This window comes from Strix aluco, chromosome W, assembly GCF_031877795.1.
Source record: "Strix aluco isolate bStrAlu1 chromosome W, bStrAlu1.hap1, whole genome shotgun sequence".
Taxonomy (NCBI): Eukaryota; Metazoa; Chordata; class Aves; order Strigiformes; family Strigidae; genus Strix; species Strix aluco.
In genome coordinates this window covers 44,048,937-44,055,354 of record NC_133970.1, presented here as the reverse complement: position 1 = coordinate 44,055,354, position 6,418 = coordinate 44,048,937, and the positions used below count along the sequence as shown (strand labels likewise).

General features: G+C 41.8%; 1 long non-coding RNA gene across 1 annotated transcript; it reads right to left on the bottom strand.

The window, feature by feature from the left end:
- Positions 1–1,906: 1,906 nt before the first annotated feature.
- Positions 1,907–6,196, bottom strand: LOC141917693 (uncharacterized). Its single transcript, XR_012621408.1, has 2 exons — positions 5,692–6,196; positions 1,907–2,210 (listed from the first exon to the last, which is right to left on the bottom strand). It is a non-coding gene; the product is annotated as an uncharacterized LOC141917693 (long non-coding RNA).
- Positions 6,197–6,418: the final 222 nt, after the last annotated feature.

Here is a 6,418-nt window from a genome sequence, read left to right as displayed (position 1 = left end):
CTCGAGGTTAAAATAAGCAATTTAGCTGTGTCAAACCGTTCTTTAATAAAATGAAAAATATAGCGTAATATACAAGGCCCAAATATAAGTCCCAGGATCAACATAATAAGCGGTCCTGCTAAAGCCGACAACAAAGTGGTTAGCCAAGGTGAAACATTAAACCAGTTTTCATACCATGACCTGCCCGCTTCACGATCCTTTCTACGTTGGTCTAACCTTTTCCGAAGTTCGGACATGGAGTCTTGGACGACTCCCGTATGGTCAGCAAAAGAACCACATTCTTCACTGAGAGCTACACATAACCCTCCTTCCTTCAAAAATAATAGGTCTAATCCTCTTCTATTTTGTAGTACTACTTCTGATAAAAACTTTACTGAAGTGGCTAAATTTTGGATAGATTGTTCTATTTTCGCTAAATCCTCATCTACAGCCATTTGCAAACCTTGTAATTCCTGACCTTGTACTAGAGAGGCTTGCATTAGATTCCATAAAGGGTCTTTGGATTCTAACAACTTTAAATCCCTAGATAAGGAGAATTCAGTCATGGTACCATTAGCTGTTTTCAAAAAGGAGTCTGGGGAAGGGGTTGCGATGTTCACGGGGACAACCTTTTTTTTTTTTTTTTTTTTTTTTTTTTTTTTAGAGAAAGTGGGTGGATTCAGGACCGGATTTGGTCCTACTGGTAAAGGATCGTGGGGTATCCTTTCTTTTATTATTTTGAAAAAGCTTCCTCTATCTGCTCCAGGTTCCCAATATCTAATTCCCCAGGTACGGCCAATTAACCATGTGTCATCTTCTGGTTGTTTAACTTCAATTTCTATTCTGTCGCATTCTGATGGAGATGATTTCACCCCCCTTACGGATCCCCAGACCCCGGAGCCGTCAGATCCATGTTGTGGTGGAATGCAACCTGGAGGTCCCCAAGTGATACTTATATATTTGTCTCCTTTTGTTGGCCAGTCTGAGGCTATTGTCTCGCAACCCCAATAACCGCAATAAAAATGGCCTGGATAGTTGCAATAACTCTTTCCAGGATTGGAAGCTGGACACACATAGAAGGCTTTGGAGTTGGCTTCCGTCGCCTCCCAGCCTCTCTGGATATCGACCGGAATCATTGAGACTAATTGGACAGTAAAATTCCAATTTCCCGGAGAGGTCTGGTTTTGTATTAGTCTAGATTCCTGTAAGTTATATAGTTTCCAGAGCATTGGTTCATGGGGGTTTCCATTTGCTTGGGTTATTATCAATAACAAAACTAGCGGTACACCAGAAAAAAAAGGTGTCTGTCAATTTTGCCAATTTAAGTATATTTTTATCATCCCTGGGGAAGTTTGGCCATTGTTGCTTTTGTGTCCCATTGTTCTGATTCTTTTCTCCACAGTTTGTTCCTCCTCTGCCTCGCCCGTCGACTCGGTTGCTTCGAGCCACGGGGTGTACCATCTTCTCGGCAGCAAGGGAATTCTTCAGGAGAACAGCTGTTTTGGGCTTTCTGCCTGTTTATATATAGGCTTCCCACTTTACAGCTTTAACTAATGGGATGAGGCAAGGCACAGTTGGTACTTCCCTTCTTACACTTTATAGCCAAGATTTCAGTTACAAAGGGGATTGGTTCATTGGAATAGTAACAATAATATTGAGGGTTTATTCCTTTGGTAAAAATTTCCCACCACTCATGGGATTCTTAAATAATTTCTTGTTTAGACTCTAATTGCTTTGATTTTCACTCAGTGAGAGTTCTTTGGATTTTCCAACACTGTGTGCAAACCCCTATTGAAGGGTATCCACATTCACAGTGAGTCCACCATTTGTCCTGGCATACCATACACTTGGAACAAGCAAACAGATAACAATTGCGGTTCAAATTATTACACTTAATTCGTATATCTAGAGTGTTTATATCAACATATTTTCTATATTCAATATTGTGTGGTTGCATGAGTTTAACAATTTCCTTTAGTACATTTTGTATGCTTCCATATATAATATACGAAGAGAGAAATAATTATTGCAAATATAAACAACAATACACACTTTATACCAAAAGGTAATGCGACAAAATGATCAAGCAAAGTTTTTATCATTACTTTATCTTTTCAGGGTTATCTTGGTGTCACCTGGAGTACTGATTACTTTCCAGTGGGGTCTTGTCACTGGGCCTTTAACGCGACTGGCATGAGTCCATCCACGCTCAGCAGTCCGGACAGCTGTTTCTGTTGTAAGCAAAACAAGATAAGGTCCCTCCCAATTGGGTTTTAGGGTTTCTTCTTTCCATGTTTTAACTAATATCCAGTCCCCCGGTTTGAAAGTGTGAATTTTTAAGTCCAATGGAGGTCGTTGCACAATCAGCCCATGTTCCCAAAGTTTGTTACGATGCTCTGCTAATTGTGAAACATATTCATTAATTACACGATCTCGAATTAAAACATTTGTTTGTGGACTTTCAATTCTATAGGACATTCCATATACCATCTCAAACGCTGATATTCCTATATCTGCTCGGGGTCTGGTTCTGAGTATTAATAGTGCCATGGGTAGGCACTTGATCCATGATAGCTTGGTTTCTATCATTAATTTAGTCAAAATAGTTTTGATTTCTCCATTCATCCTTTCAACTTTTCCCGAACTTTGTGGATGCCATGGCGTATGGTATTCCCACTTAATTCCCAAGTTTTCTGCTAGATCTCTAACAATTTTTGACACAAAATGTGTTCCTCTGTCTGAGTCGATTACATCAGGTACTCCATATCTAGGTATAATGTGTTCAAGTAATACCTTAGTAACCTGGTTAGCAGTTGCCTTGGAGGTAGGAAAAGCCTCAACATAATGTGTTAAATGATCCACCATTACTAATAAATGTTTGTAACGCCCTACTCTGGGTAGTTCAGTAAAATCCACTTGTATGTGTGAGAAAGGTCTGTATGCTGGGGAACGTCCTCCAAGAGGTTTTTGTCTCGTGTTGTTTCGATTAACCTTTTGACAGGTCTCGCAGGCTGCTGTGACTGTCTTTGCTATATTATATACGCCTATACAGGCAAACTGTTGATTGAAATGATCAACTAACGCCTGGGTTCCCCAGTGGGTTTTACTGTGTATTTTTGAAAATATTTCGAGTGCTATGCCCTTCGGCAAGACTTCTCTCCCATCTGGTAATACGTACTTACTATCCCGTTCCTTAGCTCCCATTTGTTCTAGTTTTTCCTTTTCTGCAGACTCAAAACTCAAATTTTTACTAACAGGTACTGGTTGTATAGTCAAAATCGTATTATAATTGCCTGCCACTCGTTTTGCTTCTATATCAGCTGCGTTATTTCCCCTGACTTGATAATTTGTACCTCGCTGGTGTCCCTTTATATGTACAACTGCTATTTTATTCGGCACTTTCAATGCCCCCAGAACTTGCTGAATTAATTCCGGGTGTATCAATTCTTTTCCTTGTGAGTTAATAAATCCGCTTTCCTCCCATATTTTTCCAAAGGTATGTACCATTCCAAACGCATAGCGTGAGTCTGTATATATAGTTCCATCCTTTCCCTTCAGTGACACTAATGCTTTCCACAATGCATACAGCTCACAGGCTTGAGCTGACCAGCTGGCACTCAGGGGGCCTGATTCTATTGTCTTAAATTCTCCTTTTTCCAACTTAACGATGGCATATCCGGACAATCGTTTACCTTCCACTATCCGTGATGACCCATCTATAAATAATACTTCTCCACATTGTAGTTCAACAATTAAATCCCGTCCCAACAGATTAAATTCTGCTTCAGGGACGAGCAAGAGTTCACCCATTCCAAATTTATTTTCAGTTTCGAATATCACATTTTTGATTTTGCTTACTTTAAAGGGTTCTCCTTTTGCCCCTATTACTTGTACTTTTTCAGAGGAAGTTTTACATCCCTCAGGTATTTGCCTAATAGTCGATTTCTCAGCCCCTGTGTCTACTAAAAAGGTGAACTCTTGTTTATGGGGACCTATTTTTAACTTTATCAAGGGCTCATGATGACTCCGGTCCCCTAAAATATAGAGCCCCTGACTCTCCTATTCTGCTTTCAATATTTCCTCATCTCTGATCCTTTCTCTGCAATTCTTCTTTATGTGTCCCTTCTTTCCACAGTAAAAACAACATCTCTGTTCCTTCTTTACTACTGCGTTCTCTTGTTTTATTCCAGCAGATCTGTGTTCACCAGTCCGCCCGTTGCGATCCTCTCTGACAGCTGCTACCATCATTTTTACTTGTCGCTTGCTGCTCTCTTCTTCCCGCCTTACGTAGACTTTCTGAGCTTCCCTCAATAATTCATCCAACCCTCTATTTTGCCAGTCTTCTAGCTTTTCAATCTTTTTTTTTTTTTTTTTTTTTTTTTTTTTTTTTTTCTGATATCTTCCCATGATTTTGCTACAAACTGAGTTTTTAGGAGCGCTTGCCCTAAAGGGTCGTCTGGATTTACCCCAGAGTACAGTTGAAGGACTTTCCTCAGTCGTTCCAGCCACTCAGTAGGGCTCTCATCTTTCTTTTGCATTTCATTAAATGCTTTATTGATATTCTGGCCACGGGGTACTGCTTCTCTAATCCCCTGAATTACTATAGTTCTCAGATCTTGCATATGAGTTCTATGCACTGGATCCTGATTATCCCAGTTAGGTCTTTGGAGTGGCCATTTGATATCTGCTTGGGGTCCCTGGGCATGCTGAACATCCCACAGTCTCATTCCTGCTCGTCTAATCATATCTCTTTCCTCGGTAGTAAATAATTGACCAAGGATAGATTGCATCTCATCCCAAGTATAAAGGTTTGGTCCCAAAAATTGATCTAATCTTTCTGCCACTCCAAGTGGGTCCTCAATCAAGTTTTCCCATCTCGGTTCTTTTAAAATCTCGTAGGTCAGCCGAGTTTAGGGGTACAGAAATATATCCAATCATAGGCTGAGGTCCCCCCATGGGCATTTCCCTTAGAGGATACATCTGAGCTGCCCCTTTTTGACTTCTAGTCATGCGTCTAGGAGGAGGGGAAGACCCTTGTTCCGACTCCGGTGGGGGAGTGGGAGCTCTGGGGACCTCGGGAGGGGCTACGGGAGCAGGAGGAGGAATGTAAGGAGGGGGGGGTTAGAAGGGTTTCGTCTAACTCTTCCTGCTTTTTCTTTTGTTTAGTTTTTACTTCATTCAGTGGGTAAAGTTTAGCTCCCGGTCTTTTTATCCATACTTCCGCATACTGACTCTCCTCTGGGTTAAGGGTTTTTTTTTTTTTTATTATTGACCCAGAGGTTTAATTGCTGTCTTACCCAATCTTCTTCTGACCCATAGACTGGCCAAAAGGTATTTTTAGAAATCTTCTTCCCTCCCCATATCTTAGTACAGTATTCTATCATTTTCTGCTTATCTTTCCCTAGGGTTCCAGGGAAATACCTCCAATTGTCTAAGACATATGCCAAAGGGGTATTCTTAGGTACAGTGTGTACCCTTCCCATGGGAGTCGAAGGCTTGCTGCCCTTCGCCCCCATCTTCTGGAATATCCACAAACATACACTCACTCACTCCCCTTGTTCCTGGCCCAATCCCTCGCGGGAGATGGGAAACGCAGTACTTAAGAGTCCACACTCGCTTGGTTCAGTATATCGAACCTCTCATTCGTTATATTCCAGGAAACCCAGTCCCGCCCGAACGGCAAACCTGCGAGCAAATTCGCAATATACTTACGCGTCCTGCGTCTTCGTCCGGACTCCCGTGCACAGAATTTTTATGGGATCTTACCGGTTTTCTCCTTTGCTCACTATTCTAGAATTTAGGTTCGTCGGTAAGGTTGAGGTAGGCTGTCAGTCGCGGGGCCGCGGATTGCCGCGGGGCGCCTCCCCGGAGGACAGAAGCCCACCGTTCCTTATCCGAGTCACGGCACCAGGAATTGTTATAAATTGAGACCACAATGGACTATAATTCAATCTTTATTAATTATAGCAAGTAGAATATGAGCAAAGACAGCGCTGGACGGCAGGGGAGTCTGCGCTCCGCCAACTGCCGTGCTGAGTAGTTCAAATAGTCCCCTTTTTATACATCTTTACTTCCGTGCTCATGAGGTAGTGGAGGTACTCCGCGCATGCTTCAGTTGTTGTTAGGGGGGTCGTTTCCTGCCTCCTGGTATTTGTTGAGGCTGAAGTAAGAAGTCTTCCCTCTTTGTCTCATAGTTGATCTTTTACTCATATATCCTTATATGGGCTGTCTTGTCCTGTTTCTTGTCGCTTCCTGGAAATCTGGTAGTTATCTTGCATGAGCAGTATCGGGTTAAGTTTGTGTGAGTGATTACAGTTATCTTATCTCACACAGGCGGCGTCCAGTGGTTGTTTGCATGAGTGGTTTCTGTCGTCTAATTTTACATTGAGCTTAACATAAATCTTAATAAACAATACCTTAGTCCACAGTTTCTCACACT